Here is a 26,169-nt window from a genome sequence, read left to right on the forward strand (position 1 = left end):
TGCATGTGGATCCTAGGGTCATTCTAAGTCATTTTGAGGACATCGAAAAATCCAGCATCGGTCGACCGTCTTGTCAAAGTCATTTGATTTTCAAGTGATGTGTAAGGACTTAGAGTTGTTCTAAGGCCTTTGAACTTGTAGTTCCTACATGTATGATATGCATTAAATATTATAGACATTTTTCTCCTAATTACTATTACAGACCCGAACTGAATAATAATGAAATACAATAAAAATGATCTTCAGAGTTTTCATATTTTACTTCATGTGCCATCAGTGTATCTGCTAATATAAACTTGCATATGAACTAGATAACCATCAAATACTTGAGTATTTGTCATTATCAAAACCGGGTATAACTTATGAGGTCAACAAGTTAGATATGTGTATTTGCTAAACACATTAACCTATTTAAATTTCTAACCTTATTAATTATAATAATAATTAATCTATTTAAATTTATCACATTTAAAGTTATATTAAAAGTAATTAATATTATAATTTAAATCTTTATGTGCGCAATGTAATTGTGTATTATTTGTTTAGAATATTTATACAATCATGTACATAATTTTACTTGATTTTCAAAGTAATGAATATGTATGCATGTTTGTAAATGCATAATTGATTCAATTTAAACATGTCTGTAATTACATCATGATCTGATTATACATATAGATGTCCTAATTACAATATTAATATGTATGCATGTTTTTAATTGCATAATTAGTTTAATTTAAACATGTCCATAATTATGTCACTATGTGATTATAGTATTGCCTGTGCTAATAAGTTGTAATTAAATCATATAATTATATAATTAATATTATAATTAGGACATCTATATGCATATATAATTTTAAAATTATGGTTACAATATGCATGTAAATGTAATTATGCAATTATATATGTGTAAGTAATTTGAAATTAAATTATATAACTAAGTAATTAATACGGTTATTTGGTGGGCGATGGTTGTGCAAAGCCACACATGCGGCGGGGCGTTGGCCGGGGAGCTCCTTTGTCAATTGTGAATGCTGGGCGCGCACATAACCTCTTTCACACGGGAGACGGGACTTCCCCAACTGCCACTCACGTGATAAGCACCTTGCCACTTGAGCGTGGGGAAGATGTGAATATGATAGACACGGGCAGTTGGATTTTTCAAAAGGGAGGCCCTTCTCTGTTGTGGTCCACTTGAGGTGCCTTTCATGATGCCTTTTTTTCTACTTGGGTTGCAGTTGAACTTTCTTCCATCCAAAAATAATCATAAAAATATTTATTATTATTATTATTATTATTATTATTACTATTATTATTTTGTGTTGTCGATTCTTAAACATGTTTTATCGATTCCTAACAAGTCTATGGTTTGTTGACTCGACCGGAAAAAAAGTATCAACATAATTATTATTATTATTAGACAATTTCGCATCGTTTCGAATTATAAGGTCATAAGAGTACTCGTATTAAAATTTGTCTTTGATTTGTTTTTTGAAATGTAAATTGACTTTTTAGAGTCCCTTTTTTATTTTTAAGTATATATAATTTTTTTTTATTTTTGAAATATTTTTAAAAGCATCAATATTTTGTTCGTGTTTTTTTCCTTGCACGTGGTGTTTTGTTGATTCCAACCCAACATCGCTTGTTAACTTTTGAATATTAACGAGTACAAGAAAGCAATTACATAATTATTCGATAATTTAGTGTCATTTTAAATTACAAATTTATTTTTCAAATGTGTTTTAAAATAAAATTTAAATTCATCAATATTTTTTCAACGATCCCGAAACATTTTTTGTTTGTTGAAATTATGTAATTGGTAGATTGTCTAGTGCCATTTTAAACTCAAATTAACACGCTAAACTTTTGAAATTACCAATTGCTTTGATTTTTAAATGTAAATTAATTTTTGAAAATGTTTATTTCTTTTTAAATATCACTCAGTTTGATTTTCTAAGTATTTTAATTTATTTTTGTTGCTTTGGAGGTCAAAAAGCATTGAATTACATGTTCTATTAATTCAAATCTATCGGTTGTTAGCATGATCCAACATACATACGCTCAATTAATTAAACTGAAATTGTTTAATTTTGTTTTCTTAAGCACTTTCATTACTTTTTAAAGCATAATATATTGTTTAATTTGACTTTTTAAAAAACTTAAAACTAAAAATTCATTAAATTTTTTAGAGTTCATCTTTATTTTTAAAATCCAAATTATTTTGAAAAACAAAACTTAGCATACTGAATTTAATTTAATTTTTAAAGTTACAACAACACTTTAAAATTACTAGAAATTATTTCTAATATATATATATATATATATATCATATGAAAAATAAAAATAGTATACTATAATTTAATTGTTTCTTAGATAAACATCAATTAGGAAATGAATGATTGTAATAGAGAGACTGTAGATAATGTATTGTCATTTCAAATTACAACCTTGAGAGTATTCTCAATGTAATGCATGATGCTCACCTTTTTCAATCGCTATATTTCGGTTTGCTATTCAAAGAATAATTGCTTTCTATTGTTTGTGCCAATAAAATATAGCATTTTATTTACTTATAAAGTACATTTTTTTTTCTTTTAGAAGTAAAAAGTAATATGTTCATGTTTCATAAATATATACATATTAATAAAATAAAACACTCAAATAATTTTTAATAGGATGGAATTCTCAAATTATAAACTTGTGCAGATTCCCAATTTAGCACATGGTCAATTTATACAATTAGGTATGCTTTGGTTTGCCTTTTTAAAGTATATTTTAATTTTTTAAAAGTAATGTGCATAATTTAATTTGACTTTTTAAGGTACTAATTTTTGAAAAAAGAATTATAAAAAGGAAAGAGTTTTTAAAAGTTAAAATAAGTGATGCTAAATAGAAGTAAATTTTAAGAACTTGAAAGAATTCTAATAGGAATTAGTTGGAATATTTTTTTATGCTATTCATTTTTATTTATTTATTTGTTTTGGCTATAATAGAAAAACCCTTTTATTTGTGTGTGTGTGTGTGTGTTTTTTTTTTTTCCATTTCTGTGTCGATTTGGAAAGACACAAAGTAATGGGTCCCTATAGAGTTTTAGCCTCTGAATAGACACTATGAAAGTCTTTTCAAAGAATGAAGATTTTCAAAGGATGGAGATAGCTTAAAATTTTCTTAAAAAAAAAAAAGAAGTAGGCAACCCACTGTAGGCATTCAACCACTCTTTAGGGGACGATCAACTGGCCTTGCCCAAAAGTAAGGCAGGATGATTAGCGTTTGAAGGTGGTCGATCGGCTCATGCCTATTTTTTATTTTTTATTTTATAAAGTTTTTGTAACATTTTATTTCAAAAAACGAATTTTCATAAGGAATCAAAACACACGCGCCCAAAATAAGAGTCTTGGCCATTCTTAGCATAGGTGTTTAGAATGCAATCCTTTAATTCCATTTAAAAAGAATTAAAGGGTTATCCTCCTTATTTACAATTGTACTCCTCAACTTACAACTTTTGAAAATGATTATCTTTATTTTATTTTTTCAAAAATTAAAATAAAGTGACGATTCAATTTTTGAAATAAAAGGATGAATTAGGTAATCAATGGTTTGACTTTCCACACTTCACTTATTTTTGAAAATAATTACTAAATTAGTTAGCGAAAAAAATGGGTAATCCAAATCCAATGTCATTAAAAACAAGAGCTTAGAGCCTCTAAAAAATTTGACCAAGAAAGCACAATTGCCCTCACAAGAGCATGCTCAATGAGCAGTCTTAATTTTGTTGAAGTAAGAAATAAATATTATGAAGTAAGGTTGAGTAATGATGATGAAAAGGTTTCTATATAATGTAGAGACTCACGAAAAATTTGATTTTCGGGTGATCTTCCTAAAGTTCCTAAGGAAACTCAAGTCCACCTTGAATAGCTAGTTGCTGCAATGGTCTCTCAAAAGACCATCAGTTCACCAATTCTTGAATTATTAATAGAATTACCATTTCTATTCATTTTCAATTCAAGTTTGCTTGATTAGTCTGCAAGACCAATCAAGGAATGCAGGGGATGTCATGTATTGATGAGCAATGTAAAAAACTATTATGCAATACTACTAGAGTTGATTCAAGTGTTGAAAATTTTACATGTGAGTTTGTCTTGCATTAAAAAAAAAACATTAAGTGGATGATGGGTGCTTATATACATGATTGAACCCAAGACCCAATAGGCTTAAACTTTTAGGTCAATTTGATGTTCACTCATGTGTATCAAGCCCATATACGAACTCCTCCGATCCTAACAGCAAGTTATTCATTTGTTAATTAATTAAAATCAAAACATTTTCAAAATTTTCCTTATTCTATAAAATGTAAATAGTCCAACATCTAAGAACAAACACCTCTTTAAAGCAATACCACTAGACTTCAGTCAGAGTGTCTTAATGCCTATTATTAAAATTGAAGTGAGAAATTAATTAGGAGCCTAGGTTGCATCATTGATTCTTTCCAATAGAAACATAGCTTTAGGCTAATCTATAATAGCATGGCAAGTATTCTTGACAACTTGATTACAATAAACATGGATTTTAGAAGTTAGCTACAATTTTGCATTTGTTCATGTTAGAATAGGAGGATAAAAGATGAGTCTTTCATTGAATCATTAGAGTTTTACAAGCAGTTAAAATGGTCTATATAGCCTACAAGAGTAAAAATGAGAAAAGATTATTCTACCCTAATATAATGTAAATAATTATTATCACTAACATCCCCCCCTCAAACTCACGATGCGGCAGCAAGAAGCATTGAGAGTTTGTTAACCAAAAAACGGAAACGTTGGACGGTGTGAGACTTTGTAAAGAAGTCAACAACCTGTATAGAGGAGGAAATAAAGGGCAAAGTAATAGTCCCTTGTTGAAGGTGGTGTCTGGTGACATGACAATCAAATTCAATGTGTTTGGTCCGTTCATAAAACATAGAATTCCTCGCAATCTGGACAGCACTCCTATTGTCACAATAAAGAGGTGTAGGAGTAAAAAATATAACATCCATATCAGCCATTAACCAACGTAACCACACAATCTCAGTCGTGGAAGATGTCATCGCATGATATTCGACCTCAGTGGAAGAGTGTGAAACAACATATTGTTTCTTGCTTTTCCAAGAAATAAGGGAGTCACCTAAAAACATGTAAAAGCCAATAGTAGATTTTCGGTCAGTAGGATCAGTAGCCCTATTCGCATCAGAATATGCACAAAGCTTCAATGATGAGGATGAAGTGAATAAAAGACTATGATAGAGAGTCCCTCGAAGATATCACAAGATGCGTGAAACAACTTACCAATGCACAGATGTAGGTAAAGCAACAAACTGATTTACGATGTGGACAACATAAGCAATATCTGGACGAGTAATAGTCAGATAAATCAAACTACCAACAATAGTACGATACAAGGTGGGATCCGGTAGGGGAATACCATCAATGGGAGTGTAGCGGGTATTAACCTCAAGAGGAGTATCAGCAATCTGACTATCAATGAGACGAGCACAGTCAAAAATATCTGCAACATACTTCGATTATGAGAGCAAGTAACCTTTGGGGGCATAGGCTACTTCAATTCCCAAGAAGTAGCAGAGTGGCTTCAAATCCTTCATGTCAAACTCTTGAGCTAACATCATTTTCAACTCCATAATACCATCAACATCATCACCTGTAATAATCATATCATCAACATACAAATAAAGAATGATACGACCAGTAGAAGTACACTTAACAAATAAAGTTGAATCATAAGCACTGGAAGAGAAGCCAAGAGAAGTGGCAACCAACGAAAACTTATCAAACCAAGCTTGAGGGGCTTGTTTGAGACCATATAAAGCCTTCTTGAGTTTGCAAACCTCACCTAGGTTATGAGAGACACCAGGTGGATGTACCATGTAAACTTCCTCCATCAGATCCCCATTCAAGAAGGCATTTTTAACATCCAACTGAGAAATAGCCCACCGACAAACAGAAGCTACAACAATAAGAGTATGAATAGTTATCATCTTGGTAACTGGGGCAAATGTCTCCTCATAATTCATACCATACCCTTAGGTAAAACCCTTAGCAACCAAACGAGCTTTGTATCCCTCAATATAGCCATCTGACTTCCTTTCGATCTTGTAAACCCAACGAGAACCAATCAATTTCTTACTAGGAGGGAGTGACACCAAGTCCTAAGTATGAGTTTTATGCAATGCAGAAATTTACTCAGCCATAGCCTATTGCCAAAGAGGATCACAAGCAGCCTATTTATACGAGGTAAGCACACAAAGTGAGTGAATAGCTGCTAAAAAAGAAGTGAAAGGACCTGAATAACAAGAATAAGCAAAATCTGGTAATGGAGTGGACTTACGAGCATGCTTGGGATAGCGAGATTGATGAGAACCCACAACCACAAGAGATTCTTGGGGGACTGCAAGATGGGCATTATTATCACCACCATTTTCATCGTCATCACCACCACCATCACCACCATTTTCATCATCAGAGAAAGGGTCAATACAAATGAGGTCTGGCTGCGCCATATAATGAGAGTTAGAAGGAATGGTAAAGAAAGGAATGTGTTCAAGGAAGACAACATAATGAGAGACATATAGTTTCTGAGCAACACGATCAAAACACCTATAACCCTTCTGTTCCTCTCCATAACCAAGGAAGACACACATGGTAGAACGTGGTGATAATTTAGTATGCTCAATAGTGGGACGAAGGACAAAACACATGCAACCAAAGACTTTTAAAGAGGAGTACTCAGGGGGGGGGGACCCATATAACTTTTCCAAAGGGGAGAGACTAGAATTGTGGGATGTGGGGATTCAATTAATCAAGTGAACCGATGTAAGAACCGCTTCCCCCCAGAATTCACTAGGAACCTTAGCATAAAAGAAAAGAGAGCAAGCTATTTCAACAATATGACGATGTTTTCTTTTGGCAGCAACATTTTGTTAAGAAGTATCAGTATAAGAAGATTTATGAACAATACCATTAGAGATGAGCAACTCAGAAAGTGTCATAGAAGTACTCTCCCCACCCAAATCAGAACGAAAACACTTAACTATAACAGAGCGTTGAGTACGAACAAATGATCATAAGACAATATAGATATGGATAAAATCATATCGACGTTTCATTAAATAGACCCAACAATACCAAGTCTAATCATCAATAAAGGAAACATAGTATTTAGATCCCCATTTTGTGTTAGCAAGGGTAGGACCCCACACATCAAAGTGAATTAGACAAAAGGTGTAACAGACTTAGACATGCTGTGATTAAAAGGTAATGCAGAAACTTTACCAAATGCAACCACTACAGTCAGATATATCATGTATCTGTAAGTCACCCAAAACAACACTAGATACCATAAATTTCAATCTAGAATGCCACAAATAAAAAACAAAGGATGAGGAATCCAAGTAGAATGAGGAGAGGTCTACTCCCGATGTTGCCACATGATCAGGAACATGCATCTTATCCAAAACATATATGCCACCCTCTCTACGACCTTTCCCAATAAGCTTCCCAGATTGAGGATCTTGCACATGACAAGAGGTAGAGGAAAAATGAACAGAATAACCAGCATTGCACAATTGACCAACAGAGACAAGACTCATGGTTAGGTTGGGAATGCAAAAAACATCTGAAAGTGAGAAATTATGAGTATGAATGGAACCAATGCCCTTTAAAGCCATAGGAGTGCCATCAGTAGTTAGCACAGAATTTGAAGAAAATGATGGATGTATAGATGCAAATGAAGAGAAGCTAGGGGGCATATGATGAGATGCACCAGAATCTAAAACCCATAAAGAAGAGGATATACTTGAAGGAGTAGGCGATGACAAACTTACTACAGATGGAGTCGACATGGATATACCTGTATTAGACTGGCGCCCTCCCAGTCGCCTCTACTGGGACATTGGTCCCCTTGAATGTTGAGATGAATTTCCTCCATTTCGCCACGACTGTGAAGTTTGAGTCTTATTCAACAATTTTGGACACTGAGTCTTCCAATGTCCATTCTGTTTGTAAAAACTACACTCATCAATAACAACTTTCTGAGTAGGAATTGGGAGAAGACCTTTACCCATATATGACTTGATCAGACACACTTTCTTTGCCATTAATTCACCGATTTATTCAAAAAACACTGCAAACACTACAAACAACACTACAAACACTGCAAATAGCACTACAAGCACTACAACTAGATGATGCAACAATCTGCAAATTAATCTGAGAATGGCGAGAGCGAAACTAAACCTGCTAATATCAAGCCAAGCGAGAATCCAATAAATCACAAGTCAAGTTGAACCAAAGGCAAACCACGTCTAAATTTGCCAACAGCCAATAGCATAATCATCATTTCAAAAAAATATTTGTTGGTCTCCTAAAAAAAACCCAAGTTCTTATTACTTTTTTTTTTACAAAATATGGAAATTAACAGAAATAGTTGTCTCCTTTCTCACCTCTGTCCACCTAATAAAGATAACAAAACTGTGCTCCATTTGAGTTCCAACTCCCTTTCCCACTTCTCAATTTTGTTAAATGTTTTTTTTTTATTAAAACATTTACTCCTCCCTTCCTTCTCCTCTCTATACACAACCCACTAGATTATTATACTTTAGGCATAAAAGTGCACTAGAAGAATTCTAGCAAAAGGAAGAAACAACAAATGCAAGCCTTCAATTGCCCACGATTCAAACTACCAAGGCTCACATACACAGCGAATCTTACTGTGTAGTAAGTACATATATCACAATCAATTGCATATTGTAGTGACCCGAAGAATAATGGTATTCTAATAATAAGAGGGAGAGAAATGGAAACAGAAACAGAAGGAGGTCGTAGATTTCGTCGACGATATTGCATTTTGGAGAATATAATTTCAAGAATTTCCAGGGTTCGTCGATGAATACAGGGATTCATCGACAAATGTCTTTAGGATCTCGTCGACGAGGTCCCATTTCGTCGATAAGAAAATACCGAGCGAAGGTTTTGGGCTGCTCTGAATTTCATCAACGAAGGGTAAGGTTCGTCGACGAATTTACTGAAGGACTTGTCGACAAGGTGACGTGTCTCGTCGACGAATCTGGCCCTATAAATAGGGAAAACTCAGATTTTATCATATTTTCAGTGCCCTCTCTCTCTCCTCTCTCTCTCTCTCTCTCTCCTACGGTCTCTCTCCCTGTTAGAATTGGTGTATTCCCAAGAGGGGGGGTGAATTGGAATTTTCAAATTTATCACCTAGGTTAAATAAAATGCTCGTATAAAACAACCTAGGGTTGGTCTATATAATTCCACATGCGCAAATATAAAAGATATGTGGAAATTTAAGTTAAGCGCATCATTCACATAATAACATACGCGTGCGGTAAATGTAAAGTGCAGAAATGTAAATAAACACACGATATGTTATTGAGGTTCGGCCAACAGTGCCTACGTCCCCGCCTCAAGCTCGCAAGCTAGAGGATTCCACTAATAGCTCACTTAAGGGTGGAGCAGCACCGTTTACAACCAGGTCAAATTAACACAGGGCTGACCTCAACCTTAACCAGGTCAATTAGCGGGGCTGACCTCAACCTACACGCCTTAACAGGACGATGCACCTAGCTTTCCTAACCGGGTCTAAACCAATCCGGGACTATTCCAGGGCTAGTCTCCCTCTTCAGGCCCGTGCCTGGAAATACAACCAAAGTGTATTACAATCAAATGGTACAGTGATTGTGCTTTCGTGTAAAGCAGATATGTACCTGGATGCGCGCAATAATATACACCACAAATATGAAATAATATGTAAGCTCAATGTGGTCTAGATGATTCAACTCTCAAAGGTATTTTCTATCGATGTAAAGCGTACGTGAGAGTGTCAAACAAACAATCTTTGTATCACAAGATATTCAACAAATAGTTTCACACAAAGATGTCAAGTCTTATGTATTTCAATCATTAAGATATCTCAAGCATGTATGTATTAAACGATGTATATGCTTGGTTTGCAAAAGACGTGTAATCTTTGTATTCAGCAAATAATATATGAGTGAAAAAATATTGCAACAAAGATTTTATCACACTAACAAATATCTCATCAAATATTTTCAAGATAAAAACAAAGTAGATATTTGAAAATGTTTTTGCAACCAAAAACAAATACAATCTTCTTAAGATGTTGCAATGAAGGTGCAAATCTTAGAAGATCTATCAAAGTCTTCTTAGGATAGACTTATTAACAAAGTCTCCTAAGAATACTTAGGTTTAGCTCTCAATGAAAATAAATCAATCAAATATGAAAGAGAGAGCAAACCTATTAGACAAAACACTCAATCAACTTACAAAATATGTAGGCAATGCTAGAAGGCAAGTATGAGTGGTTTGAGTAATAAAATGAGTAGTATAGGGTTTTTATTTTTCAGAGAATTCTTCCCTAATCAAGGTGGCTAATCTCACACTAATTTTCTCAAATGAACTTGTATATATAGGCAAGGGAGAAAATATGACCATTGGGGACCTATAGGGTATTTTTAGAAAAGTTTAATGATGTTTAAGGCATTTTAACCCTGTTTAGAAAAATATTAACCACGGTAAAAATGGGAACAACCCGAGAGGTCCGGTCGACCAAAAGTGGTTCGGTCGACCAGGACTCAAGTGACTCGGTCGACCAGGTTGATTTTGAACTGAGTGGTCGGTCGACCGGGCAAGGGCGATTTTCAAAAACTCTGAGGTTCGGTCGACCGGGACCTTTTTGAACTGTATGGCTCGGTCGACCAGACCGTTGGGAATCCTCCCAAGACCCCTTGGTCGACCAGGTAGTTGGAGTACAAATCTGGTCGATCGATCGGGAGGTCAAACTGTTGACTCCCAGGTGGTTCGGTCGACCGAGGTCAAATGACCTATAAGGGCTCGGTCGACCGGGCCTGGGTCAAATAGTTGACCCGGACCGGTTTCGGTCGACCAGGCCAGATTGAACTGAGTTGGCCGGTCGACCGAAAGTGCACCAAGTGTGCATTTTGGTCCCTTCTTGCAACATATAAACCCTATTCAAGTGCCTATTACATACAAGTGCAAAGGTGAGTGTCCTAAGGTCACTTGGGGTCCAATTTGAGATCACCGAAAAAGTCCGGTGTCGGTCGACCGAACGTTCACCCTAAGGTCTTTCTATGGTTCGGTTTGAGCTTGCAAATTAAATCATGTTTGTGATGTGTGTGCTTATTACAAACCGAAGAACCCTAATTACTATTACAGACAATTTTACTGAAAATTATTACAGTTAAGAGTTATGAAATTGTCTTCAAGCCTTTCTTGCTTTGTGCACATCTTGATCTTATCATTCTTGATTCCTGCACAAAACTCAACCACTCATTAGATACAATGAGTATTTGTCATAATCAAAATCGGGCGTGACCAATAAGGTCAACACTCCCTTCTCTCTTCGATTTCGGCCCCACCAATCACCGGATCGACGATCTGTAGCCACCATGATGCTCCTGGCGAAGTTCTCTACAAGTTTGCCGGAACGGATCGTTGATGAAACGAAGTTGGATTTTATCCCAAATTCAGGGTAAAGCCTTTTAGCCCATTTTTGGCCTTCTAATAATTATAGGAAATGATGTAGGTGAAAAAATACTGATATTCTGTTCTGACAAATGTTGTTTTCAAGGTGTTATGTAGGAAGCCCTGCGGGTGTTAGGCCAGTAAACCATAGGGGCTTTCCAGTAGTCAGGTAAGAGAAATATGCTATGCTAGGTATTTTTAAAATATTATACAGTTTATTAAATTATGAAAATTATGTATTAAAGTATGGTGTGGCTTGAGAATATGAATATAATATGGGATATATTTTACGCATTTCAGTACCATGATTATATGAATTCTAGTACCATGATTATACGAATCTCAGCACCATGATTATACGAATTTCAGTATTATGATTATGCAGTTTCAGTGTTATAATTATACAGTTCTCAATATTATAATGTATGAATTACAGTTACAGTTTATTTAGTATCATGGTTACTACGGTTATTTTAGAATCATGGTAAATCAAATAGTTGTATATAGAGATATATTATATAGTATCAGACCCTGTTGGACTATGCAGTTACAAAGTATGGTACCGTTGCTACAGATATTATGCTATGTTATGAGTGCAACCACCTATTTAGATAATACGTGGTAGTAGGTCGATCATCTAGGCCCTTGACATGGACAGACTCCCCATCAGATATGGGTTGAGGTGGGCAGATCAGACCGATGGAGCATAGTGATTTACCATAGTTGGCCAGCCAGTGTAGATCCTGCCTACGGGCCGCACAACCCTGTCATGAGGGGTCAAATCATGACAAACATTATCCACAGGGAAAGTTTTCAGTTACTATTACGTATATACAAGTTTACAGAAATAGTGGACATACTTATGTACACTAGAATTATTTTGAATAGTAATCTACAATACTGTTATGTTAAGTAACATGGAAAGGGTGGTGTATTTTATTACTTGTACTGTACTTACGTATTCAGTTATGCATGATTATATAGAAACAGATTTTCATCATATTGTAGCTCATTTTCCACACACTAGTAACAGCATATTTCGTCTTACTAAGCGTTGGCTCATCCTAGTGTTGAATCATTTTTCAGGTGATCCAGGTAGGCGAGCGGACCAGGCTCACAGATAGAGGGGCTTCAGTAGTGCCTTGTCAGTGAAGTGAGTATTGTGGAGGATTTTTGTATATCCTAGCATAGTTGAGGGTATTTTGGGGAACAGATATATGAGTTTTTTTTGGGAAATATGTTAGTACTCTGGTATTGTATGGTATTGTGTGTGTATATATGTACATATATATATATATATATATATATATTTACATATGGTTATGTTTATTTGAATTCTGCTTCTCGCTGCTTAAGTTAATGATTGAGTTTACCCCTGGTACGATATTAGAGCATGTAGATTATCATAGTATATATATATATATATAACAGTTTATTAAGCAAGTCGTTACACATACTCCCTGGGCTAGCCATGAATTGCCGTCCGATAACTGAAGCTCGCCGAAGACAACACCTGCAACTCTAGGTTCGAAGATCTACCAGCCCCCTAAGTTCAACCTCCTCGTCAATCGTCTTCGACGACGACGGCGACAACCCCAATGATGATGACGACGATAACCTAACGACGATGATGACAACCCCAACGACGGTGACAACCCCAATGACGATGACGACCCCAACAACAGCGATGATCCCAACGACAAGGACTCAATGAATCCCACAGTAGTCCGATGATTTAATCTGCTCTGATACCATGTTTGAATAGGAGGATAAAAGATGAGTCTTTCATTGAATCATTAGGGTTTTACAAGAAGTTAAGATGGCTTATATAGCCTACAAGAGTAAAAAAGGGAAAAGATCATTCTACCCTATTATAATGTAAATTGTTATTATCACTAACAGTTCATTGGTCTGAATTCTCTACTCTATCAACAACAAACAACAAGCCTTAAGTCCCACTAGGTGCGATCGACAACATGAATCCTTTTCCATCATTTCACCATATTAAAAGTGTTTTCCTCTATTAGATTAAGGGTTATTAAATCCTTCATCTCTACCTCATTCTAAATTATTTTAGACATATCCTTACCCCTTTTCATGCTAAACACAATAACTAACTCACTCATCCTTATAGATGCTCTACTAGACTTGTGTTTCAAAATGTCCAAATCCTCTAAGCTGCTCCTCCCTTATCTTATTTTCAACCGGTGCTATGCCTAAATTATTACGTATATGTTCATTTTTTACTTTATCTTTAATGTTAAATCACTCATCCATTTTAACATTCACATCTTAGTAACTTTTATTTTTTGTACATGTTGTTTTTTAGTTGCTCAACAATCTAAACCATAAAGCATAGTTGACTTTATAGTCGTCTTATAAAGTTTTCCTTTTAATTTTAAGGGTATTATACAATCACATAACACACCTGACGTACTTCTCCAATTTACCTAACCTATTTTAATTCTATGTACTACTTCTTCAATTTCCCCTTTAACTTGCATAATAGATCTAAGATATCTAAATCTATCAGTGCTATCAATCTCTTGATTATCAAGTTTAATCTTCATTCTATTGCTACTCCTTACTTTACTGAAATTACATTTTATATATTCTGTCTTATTCCTACTTATCCTAAACATTTTAAACTCTAATGTGACTCTTCAAAGTTCTAGCTTCTGCTCATAATATCATCAATCAATACGATATCATTTGCAAACAACATATATCAAGGGATTTTATTTTGGATATTCTTAGTTAGTTCATCAATTACTAAAGTAGAAAAGATAAGGACTCAAAGTAGAACCTTGATATACATTTATTGTGATTGAAAAATATCTAGATTCATCTCCTACAAGCCTAATACTAGTCACTACTTTGTCATACATATCCTTAATGACTTTTATATATCTACTATAAACTCTCTTCTTTTCTAAGACCCGCCAAAGAACTTTCTGGGTACTCTATCATAAGCTTTCTCTAGGCCAATAAAAACTATATGCAAGTCCTTCTTCTTTTCCTTAAACTTTTACATTAAACTTTTTAAAAGATAAATAACTTCTATTGTTGATCTTCCAAACATAAAACCAAATTGATTTTTTGAAATCTTGGTTTCTAATCGTATTCTATATTTAATTACTTTTTGTCCTAATTTCATTGTGTGACTCGTAATCTTAGTTCCACAATAATTATTACAGCTTTCGAATACCGCCTTTGTTTTTGTACACAGCTATTAACGTGCTTTTCCTCCATTCTTCTGACATTTTTTTGGTTTTCATAATAATGTTGAACAAACTAGTTGACAATTCCTTTATCCCTTAAACATTTCAAAATTTCAGATGATTTTTTATCGAGTCCTATAAATTTCTCACATTTCTTTTTTTTTTTTAAATGCCATCTCAACTTCAGGGTCTCTAATTTTGCGAATAAATATTCTATTTTTAGTTTTCTCCTTATTTGTCACTTTCAAGTTCAATATTTTATTTTGATTTTACATTAAAAACTTACTATGTCACCTCTATTTTATATCTTCTTCTCTAATTAAGACATTATCATTCTCATTTTTATACATTTTGCATTACCTAAATTTTTGCATTTTATTTCTATTTATAATTGCTTTCTTCTTCTTCTTCTTCTTCTTCTTCTTCTTTTGTATCTAGTTTAGTATATAAAGCATCATAAGTTTCTGTTTAACTTCATTGATAATTTTTTTCGTATTTTTTCTCACTTCTTTATATTCCTCAAGATTCTATATATTTTTACAATTTTGCCATATTTTATGCTAATTTTTTTTCTTTTTTTGTCTTAATGGTTTTTTGAACTTCTTGATCCCACTACCAACTTTCTTTACCACCCGAATATCTTCCTTTGGACTCATTTAATCCTCTTTTGCTATTCTTATGATAGTAAAATATTTAAATTTATTGGGGACTTGAAATTATTAGATCCAAATCCAATAGATGTCACCAAATCATAAGGCCCTTTGATTATGTAGAAATTTGTAACTTTCATAAACAGAATAAGACTCGAAAGGAGTTAAGGCTAGAATGATTTGGTCTAAGGGGCCTCCCTATATTTGTATAGAGTAGCTAAACAATATTCTTGAAAATACAATTAAAGTATAAGCATGCAAAGTGTTGAGTTTCCCACCAAACCCTAAATTGATAAGCATGAGTAAAGTCAAATGAAGGTCCTCATGATTAATATTTGAAACTAAGTCACAAATATCACGTCAACTATCAAATCAAAAGTACAAATTGTTATAGCTATATTTGGCGGCTTTAAAGAAGACTTAAACATATTTTACGATCATTTAACAAATTATAATTCACCGAAGTTCTTAATTTATAGTCTAGCTTCACTTTTGTAAAATTACACCACTTTTCAAAGTTACAAAAGCATAATTTTATTTGATTTTTAAAATACTACTCTTATTTCAAGTTTTATTTTTATAAGTAAAATGATGCATTTGTAATACTCAAATCGACAATTACAGATTTAATGTAAAATTTTCAATAGAAAATATGTATTACTTTTAAAAAATAAAAAATTAAGGTCAAAATAAATAATACTATTTATATTTCTATATATAAGATTTATTGAAGGTCAATACACTTATTATATAAAGTAGTTCATCTTTCATTCCGCATCATTTCTAAAGTTCAAATATAAGACTTAACATGAAAATCTCGTACCACAATCGATCATATCTTTATTTTACATACCCAATTAATGTGACTATGAAGATTGAAAAGAAAATATTAATTTAAAAATATTAGTGTTTATTTTTATTTAATCGACATTACTAAAAATATCAATAACAATTGAATAGATAATGTTTCACAAAAAATATTAACAAAATATTGAATCGTAGGATCTATAAACCCTTGAAAGCTTCAATTCAAAAAATATTAATTTGCGTGATCGGTTTTAAGACTCCAATTGTTGTCAATTTGACCATAATAGACATCAAATTTATAAGCCAAGTATTATTTTAGGGCAAAAATAGGGTTTGCAAAACAACCCCGTTTTGACATTTCCCATAAAAGTCAAATTTAATTGTGAAGCTAAAGAGGGGGTGGTGGGGAAGCTGGATTAAATAAATTAGAAAATGGACTTGATGAGATGAGAGCATCATCATCTTTGTAGTATTGTTCAAAGTTCAAACTTCAAAGCACGCTGTGGATAAGAGGGAGGTGGGGCCCAAACAGTCCCCGTCTGGAGTAGACGCACGTGCGCCGCGGATGCGGATGCGGACGCGAGACCGGTCAGCAACTAATGCGATTGGAGTGGGAGCGTGGCGTCCGCGAGTACAATTTGTTTCTCGGGCTTTTTAACTTTTCGGCGGGGAGTGGGAGTGGGAGTGGGAGACGGTGGGGTCACGTGCAGTGGACGCTCCCTGTCAAACACGACTACACGAGTGGGTTCTAGCTGGCCACGGATGGACCCCACATCTTCTCCTTTACTGAAGTACGCCATAAATGTGCATACACTAAAGATACAGGAAGAACATATATTAAGAAAGCAATTGACTAGTTTACCCTTCTGAAATAGCTATCAATTATAATACAAACCGGTTGATCCTCCGAAGATTGATTATGTTTGTTCCCTAAATACGTAATTTCCACTTCTCATTTATGAAATATGGTAATTAATTTACTGAATTGAAAACCTTTAAGAATGCAACTTCTAGTGCAAACAAATTTGATTTGTGAATATCAATTTCTAACAATGGAACATTAATAATATATAAATGTGTCTTTTTAAAAACAAAATGTATCATTACTTTGTTTTAGAAATCTGAATCGATGCCTAGCCGGAAAAGGCATTAGGTTGTGGGGCTAGGGGTGTTTCTAGGTTGGGTTGGATCTAAAACTCTATCTAATCTTATTTTGTCAGTTGAACAAAAAGTCAATCCTAAGTTGAATAGTAGAGTATACCGTTTGAATTGATTTGATTCTAATGTGAGTTGGATTGGATCATCGGTTTAGCTCCTCTAAGGTAAAGTAGAAAAGAAAAAACACAAAAAAATATATGTGAGAGTTGTGCCAAACATAATAATGTATGTTATATTGAAAACGCTATTTATACTAATTCCATTCAAGTTAAATATAAATCAGTCTTTAATATCAACACAAACTAGCTCATCCTCCCAAGACGATTATGTTTGTTCCTCGAGTATGCAATTATAAACCTTTATTAAATTATAGAACTAGTTTCAGAAATTAGTGCATAAGTGATGATTCAATTCAATATCAGTGATAACATATATAACAATAATTTCTGAATTAGGCGTCATCCTTTCAAACAACTCTTCATTTCTGAAATACGATAATTTACTAAATTGAATAATTTCTATTTGAAATGTGCAAAAAAAAATTGGTTTGTGAATATCAATTTGTAAGAATAGAACACTACTAATATAGAAATTTGATTTTTTTTCCCAAAAAAATGTATCATTATTTTGTTTTAGGTTCCTGAATTAGTACCTAACCGAAAAAGGCATTAGGTTGTGGGACTAAAGAGTGTTCCTAGATTAGGTTGGGCCTAAAACTCCAGCCAATTCTATCTTATCGGCTTAGTAAAAAGTCAATCTGAAGTCAAACAGTAGAGAATGTAATTTTGATTGATTTGATTATCATGTGACTTGGATTAAATTGGCGGTTTAGCCTGTTTAAGGCAAAGTAGAAAAGGAAAAACATACAAAGAAATATAAATATATATATATATATATATATATATATATATATATGTTACGTTAAAAACACTACTTATATTAGTTCCATTCAAGTTAAATATATTAGATGATATATTCCTCATACAAAAAAAAAAAAAATCAATACAAGAATACAATGTAATATAACATGTATTTTACAATTTTTAATTTTTCATTGATAATGCAATTTAAATGAAGTTTGCAAAATAATTAAAAAAATATATATTATTTCTATTTAAATGCAAAATATTTTCAAAAGAGCCGAAACATCATCCATAAAAATCACTACAATAAAAATAAAATAAAAAATATAAAAATTAAAACATTTCAAAATATATCAATTCCACAATTCATCATATGCACTATTTCATATGCTTAATTAGCTGCAGGTTATAATTATTATTCTGAATATATATGCATCGGAGGCCGGACAAGTGCTTGGTGGGTTAAACGCTAAGCTCATAAACTAACTCATACAATTGGATTATGCAAAATGAGTAACCGTCAATCGACTTATAAACAATTCGAAATTGGTTGGTTCGATTTGGATTGATTAGATAGTTGAGTTGGGTGATTGTTAAGCACTCCTACTGGGAGTAGTATTGAATCAATTAATTTACATAGTTAAAAAGTATTGAAAGATAAATAAATACATGAGAATAAAAAGAAAACTGTTTCCTTCAATTAAGCAATTTACTATGTTTGAGTTTGTATGTGTATTTACCACTACCACATTTATTAGTTGGTGAAAAAAAAAAAAAAACAAACAGTTGGTCCATCATGAATAATGATGGACCAAGTAGCATAGTGGTGGGACACAAGTGAATTCGTGTTGCTGCCCCGCAGTCCCCACTGGTGTCTTTTTCTCAAGGGGCTCACCGTTGAGGCTGGTTCAAGTTGATTTTGACCGAGTCAGCTAAGTAAATGCTGATTCGTGCCATGCCCGGTCCTGGAAGGCATGTGTTCGAAATGACAATGATGAAGTTTCTAGATGAGCTTGGTGGAGTCAGCTACTTGGATCCAAGTTTTAAAAAGCCTGGGAATGACAGGGTGAATGATAAATACAAGCATTTTTTCTTGATTTACAACATGAAATACATAATTAATAGTTATTCTTAAATTTTATCATTTTTTTGGGTCGTTGGAGGAATAACTCTCCACTAAATATTATTATATCCTTGTATATTTTTATTATAATTCAATTTAACTTCACTATTTTCTTAAGAATAAGTATTTTATCAACTAAATGTAATGATAGACTCTATTGCCAACTGTAGAGATCCAATTTCAACTGGGCTATATGAAAAGAGAATCAGCCGATTACAATAGGGATGAGATTTTTATTATTGGAAGGAAAGCATGCATGAGAAAAAATTGAACATAAGGAAAGGGTTGGAAAGGGAAGGTTTGGTCTATTGCCTATCCTGACTGAGGCCCTAACCCTATAAATAGGGGCATTCATAAAGGGTAGAGAGGACACACGGAGGAGGAGAGAAATCAAAGAGAAAAAAAAGTTAAGAGGTAGCATAGCGAGAGAAGTGACCTACCGGTAAAGGCTCGAGGGTGAAACCCTAGCAAAAATAAAGGAGGGTAACATCATACCCTTCTCATAGAAAAAAGTCTCGAAGCTTATTGCCCTACAATCTGAGGAGTTCCCACAAACCATAGGGGACGAAGCCTAAGACCAAGGACCGCCCCAGATAGAGGAGAAGGAGCACAGCAATAGGATAACGCAGGGATAAGAAGACTGAAGGAGTAGAAAACCCAAGGTTAGTATAATTACCTTGATTTCACCTCCATAAGCATGCTATGCTACTAGTATTTAATCGAAAAAGGAGTATCAAACACACAAGCCCACTGTCCCAACCCATGATGCTCATAGACTAACCTAAGCTCACAAAGTTCATTGCCTCAACCTACGGTAGTCCACCTTATTCCCCACAAGCACACGTACAAAAAACCTACGAGCCTATTAGCCAAACCCAAGCCATAGGCCCATTTTTTTTGAAAAAAAACCCAAAGTCTTTGGCCCAAACCGCCAATCTTAAAACTCCTGGGACCTAACTTCTAAAAGCCCAAGTTTTTTCAACCCCAAAAGACCCAAGCTCAAGTTTTTCAAAAGTCAAAGGACCAGACCCATTTCTTTAAAATCCAGAGGGCCTAGGGCCCCACTTTTGAAGAAACTCATTTTTTAAACTTATAGGGTCTGGGACCCAACTTTTAAAAGCCCATTTTTTCTAAAATTCAGAGAGCCCAGGGCCCAACCTTTAAAAGCCCATTTTTAAAAACTCATAGGCCCAAGCCCAAATGTTTTAAAACTCAAAAGCCCTGGCCTATTTTTAAAACACAAAGGCCCTGGCCCTTTTTTTTTAAAAAAAAAACCCAAATGCCTTGGGACCATTTTTTTTTTTTTTTAAATCAAAATTGAGGCCCATTTTAAACCAAGGCCCTTTTTCTTAAACTTAAACATGAGCCCATTTTTAAATCAAAATTGGGGCCTATTTTAAACCACAGCCCATTTTTAAATCAAAAGCCATGCTTCATTTTCAAAATAGAGCCCAAACTGTGAGTTAACTCACCCCTCAAGTTAGCCCATAAATGATCTAATGGGTTGACTCACCTGAGTCAACTGGTAAACCCTTTCCCCCAAACTCATTGAGTTTGGGCGAGTCAACTCACCAAATAGATTTCAAGGCATTCCAAACCAAAACATAGATCAAATGGCACTGTTTGCCCCCCTCCCCCCCCCCCCCCCCCAAGCGCCCCCAAAAAAAAAGAAAAAAATGGAACAAAAAAGAAAGGGGGTTGACTTATCTTTATTCCTCGAACAGATCCATTTGAATCCCCTTTTTCAAACTCAGATCTGCAAAAGAACAACACAATCATAGGCAGAACACATCAAAATAGAGCATAATAAACTAAGAAAATAAAAAAAGAGAGAGAGAGAGAGAGAGAGAGAGAGAGAGAGAGAGAGAGAGAGAGAGAGAGAGAGAGAGAGAGAGAGAGAGAGCCTCTTAGAGCTGAGAGAAGAGAGAGAAAGAGAAGGACTCACAGATATGAAAGTGTAACAGATCTAAGAGGGAAACACAAAGAGGAAGGAGAAGAAAGGTCGAGAGAAGAGAGTGAGAGAAGAGAAGAATAGATAGAGACAAGAAAGAGAGAGACAAAGAGAGGAGAGAGATAGGAGAACTCACAGAAAGAAAAGAGATAAAGAAATTGGGTAAAATGAGGAAAAGAAAGAGGAAAGGAGGTTTGTATACTTGGGGTCAAGTGGGGCACATGTCAACACCCGAGTGGTTACACGTGGCTCAATCTTGGCCAAGCCACACTTGAGGGGTGTGGAAGAATTTAGATTGTTCGATCTATGTTTTCTTTGAGTAGTCCAGATCACGCCACATCAGCAATCATGGTTCATTGGTCAGGATTGCTCACAGTTTGCTATGTGTTAGGATGACGTCATGTTGACGTCATCCTCTAGTAGAATAAAAAAAAAGAAAAAAACTTTTGGTCACGTGTCACCACATGGGGTTGACACGTGGACCCCACTTCTTGAACCAGGCTAGACTGGTTCAAACTAGTTTGTTGGCCTAACAATGCTTTAATCTTAGGTTTTGATGATAACAAATCAAGGATACTTAACATGTTTGTTTAAGTATAGTTTAGGGCTCAAATGTTTTCATGTGATCAAGATCGAGTTTTGGAATAATATCAATAAAGCTTGAGCTAAAAGCCACAAGGAATGATGAAGTTGAAACATATTGAAGATGACGATTCAAGTTAGATATAAAGAGCAAGCCTAAGCATGAAGACTTAGAGTTTAGATAGTTTAATTTTGTATAAGTCTTATGTAAGTACTTCACAATTTCAATATGGACGTATGAAACTCTTAAGAAATTTCATTGACTTAGAGACCTGATTTTAAATTACGGAAAATATTTTCATAAAGTCTCACTTATGTTTTCCAAGATCAAAGTTAAAGTTTTAAAATCAGATTTTGAAGAACATATATGGTGAAAGCAAGAGAGGCGACTGATGAAGTTGCATTAGGGGACTGATAGTTTTTACTATGATTTTTTAAGCAAACAGAACCGAGACAGGTGACTGACCCCTTAATGTCTAGTTAACTGACTCAACACTGTGTTTCAAAATACGCTGAAATTTAAAGGCACATACGACTGACCCTCGGAAGATACTTGGAAAATACGGCAAGTAACATGGGAAAAATGGTAATATGCTTATTGTTGGCCTAACAAGGCTTAGAACCTTATTTTGATGATACCATACTAAATGAACTTCACATTTTTTGCTAATACCAGTTTTAGGGCTCAAATGATTGGTTAAAGAGATTAAGATCAAAAGTTCTTGCAAAAAGACCAAGTTCTTGAAAAGATCAAGCTCAAGTCTTTTTAGAGATGTCCACATGAATAATATACTTAAAGACTTGGCCCATGATGAAGCAGAAGACAATTGAAGAAAGGAAGGTCAAAAGAATGGAAGCTGCTACATGAAGACTTAGTGTTTTATAAAGTTCATAATATTAAGAGTCTCATGTAAGTACTTCATATTGTCCTAATAAGGTTTACAATTCTTATTTTGATGATAACAAATCAAATGATATATTTAATATGTTTTAAGTAAAAGTTTTCAGGAAAATAATAGAGTTCAATGCATAAGAAAGCTCATGGATTACAAAGAGCATGAAGAACGAAGTCATATTGAGAAAAGCTCAAAGGAAAGAATGCAACTACAAAGATGATGGAAAAACAAGTTTGAAGACTAAATTATACTTTTAAGGATATTCTCAAATGTAAGTACTTCAAAGTAAATCCCAAGTATAAAGAAATTTGAAACTCATAGAAAGTTAAAAATATGTTTTAAACATATACTTTAAAGAATAATTTTTCAAATCAATAAAAAGAAAGGGTTTAAGAAAAGAAATTTTTTTTAAATACTGAAAGGCCAGGCGACTGCCATGTTAAGGCAGGCGACTGGCAAATTAAAATAGAAGTCTTTTTAAAAGTCAGTAGCTAGACAGGCGACTGCTTAAACTGACAGGCGCCTATGTGAGCAAACCAGGCAACTGCCTTGATTCTGGTAGGTGACTGCCTGCATTCTGTTTTGAAAATTGCTTTGTGACAGGCGACTGCCACTCGAACATTTGCAATAAATTTCTCAACGAAAATATTTTTTGAACCACGTTTTTGAATACATTTATTTCAAAATATTTGAAAATGAATTTTAGAAATCTTTGGGAGTAATGGATGATTTCTAAAGCCTCTATAAATAGTTTTAATCTCAAAGAAAAAAAGACAAGAGAAAGAACTTTGATGAAATATTGAAAAGAATTTTGAAATTGAGAAATCCTCTAAAGTTTCCAGATCTAGTGCTTTTCAACAACTTTTCTGATCCAGAGATATTCAAAGGCTTTTAGACCAAAGTAAGTTTTTCAAAGGTTTTAGATCAACTAATCTTCAAGTATTCAAAATTTTGTTTTCAAAGGATCTAAAATTCTTTCGAGATAAAATCTCTGATCTGAATTTGATTTACAATCTGAAGCTAAGTTTTCCAATGATTAAAATCTTTTATGTTCTTTGGAAAATTATTTGATAATCCATACCAAGTAATTGAGCTTGAAATTTCTTATATTTGAATTACTTTGAGGTATAAAGTGAGCTGATTGGTGTATTAATTCACTCTACTGTGAGAGTTCTCTTTTGTGCACATATTCTTTTGTTATCTTTCTTAAACGATTCTGAGTTGTTGAATCATTGAACCAAATAAGGGGTTGTTATTTGGAGAGGCTGGCTTTAGCCTAATTGAAGGAGTGTATTGTAAGTTAGTATTGTTCCACCAGGTAACGGAACTGATATAGTGGAATCCTTTGGTGTTTTTGCCAAAGGCGAGGACGTAGGTTGTGTTGAAGCCGAACCTCGTAAAAAGTCGTCTCTTTCTCTTTGATTTACTTTACATTTCTTACTTGTTGTTGTTATATGATTTATATGTGCAGGTTGCAGTTTCTAAATTGAGAAAGAAACAAAAAGTACTTGATATTTAGAAAGTACATTTTGATTAATCGTTTGCAAAAACCTAAGAAGGGAGTACGTTGATTAATCTGCGGAAATCTTGATCATGTAAAGTGTTTGCTAAGAGTTTATAGGGAAATCAACAAAAGTTTTTACATCTTAATTGAGTGATTGAATTATCATGATTTCATTGATTGATTTGTAAATTTAAATTTCTATATTCTTGAGTGTGGTTATTATTTATATACATATATATATATATATATATATAGTTTTCTAGGTTGTTAAAATTAAAAGCCGATAAATCATTAAAATATTAAAAAGAATCCAATTCACCGCCCCTCTTGGGAAGCTATTCCTCATTTCACTTCATATTTTCAGTATAAATGTTTGAAGCTTTTTAGGAATGATTGTAGACTTAGAGACCATTTTTAAGACCTTGGAAAATACATTTTTTCAAATTTCAAATAAAAAAATTCCAAGATTAAAAGCTAAAAGAGTTTTTAGAAACAAAGTCTTAAAAACAGTAATTTGCATGCTCCGGCGCCTGACTGAGTATTCTCAGGTGACTAACCTTTTATATGGTTTTTAAGAAATGCAAACAAAACCGATACTGGGGCCTCACAAATCCTTCTCAGGCGATTGACTTGTTTTTGAGGTTGAGTCAGGCGACTGACTGAACACGCTCAGGCAATTGACACAACACTGACTTTTGAAATACGCTAGATTTTTAAAGTGACAGGCACTTGACTTTTTAACAGGCGATTGACTTTCGTAAAATTTGAAACAAAGCAGTGTGGGAAAGTTTCTGAAAATGTTTGCTTGGGCTCCAAACTTTGTATAAACTTGGGAAATACTCAAGTAACTTGGGCAACATGAAAATTACTCTTTGAACTCTATAAATACATCTTAATTGCAAATTAATAATTACCAACAATCAATTTAAAATCAGCCTTCAAGCTTACATTCTCCCTTTTAAGTTCTTCTACTTAAATACACATTGCTGAAAGTCTTTACTGATTATTGCTGATCAAATTCTCACCAATTCTGAGTTTTCTACTAAAATTTCAATCCAAGAAAGAATCCACGATGATATTTTCATTGAGCTTCAAATCTTTATTGAAATTAGGAATAGCTTCCCAAGAGAGGGGGTGAATTGGCTTTTAAAACTTTCTTTTAACTTCTTTTAAGAATCCTTAACTTCTTTAAACACTTAACCAATTCTTTAAATTGTTTGTTTAATTTCACCAATCACACAACAACTTAATCTCTTTAATCAACCACAAAGCTAATAAAACATTCAAACAATTAATCACAATGTCCACACCAAAACAACCACACTTTATTTATCAAATATAAGTTCACTGCAGCATTATTAAATTGATGAAATCATTCAAGATTTAGCACTCTTGGAATACAAACACTATCCAATCAATCTCAAGTTTTATACCATTCAATCACAATATCTTTTGTTGTCAGCCCTGGATATGAAATTGTAAGCCTTGTATATATGGTTTTACTTCTTCAATATGATGTGCAATATAACATTCAATCAACACAATATCTACACTCTTCTCAATATTTAGAACTCAACTAAACTCTTGGTAAATTTATCTTTGGGATGTTAACCAAGTAACGTACTCCCGTATGGTTTCCGCAAGATATGGTGTAACCAACGTACTCCCTTTCAGTTTGTGTAACCCAAATCAAAATTAAACCTTAAGTTTGTTTGATTTCCAAATATATGTAGTTTATATGATTTTCAAATTTAAACCATCCACGCAATTTAAATATGCACTGAAAATAAAGAATAGAGAAAGAGAGAGTGAGACGGAGATTTTTACGAGGTTCGGCTTAT

This window comes from Malania oleifera, chromosome 12 (assembly GCF_029873635.1).
Source record: "Malania oleifera isolate guangnan ecotype guangnan chromosome 12, ASM2987363v1, whole genome shotgun sequence".
Classification (NCBI taxonomy): domain Eukaryota; kingdom Viridiplantae; phylum Streptophyta; class Magnoliopsida; order Santalales; family Ximeniaceae; genus Malania; species Malania oleifera.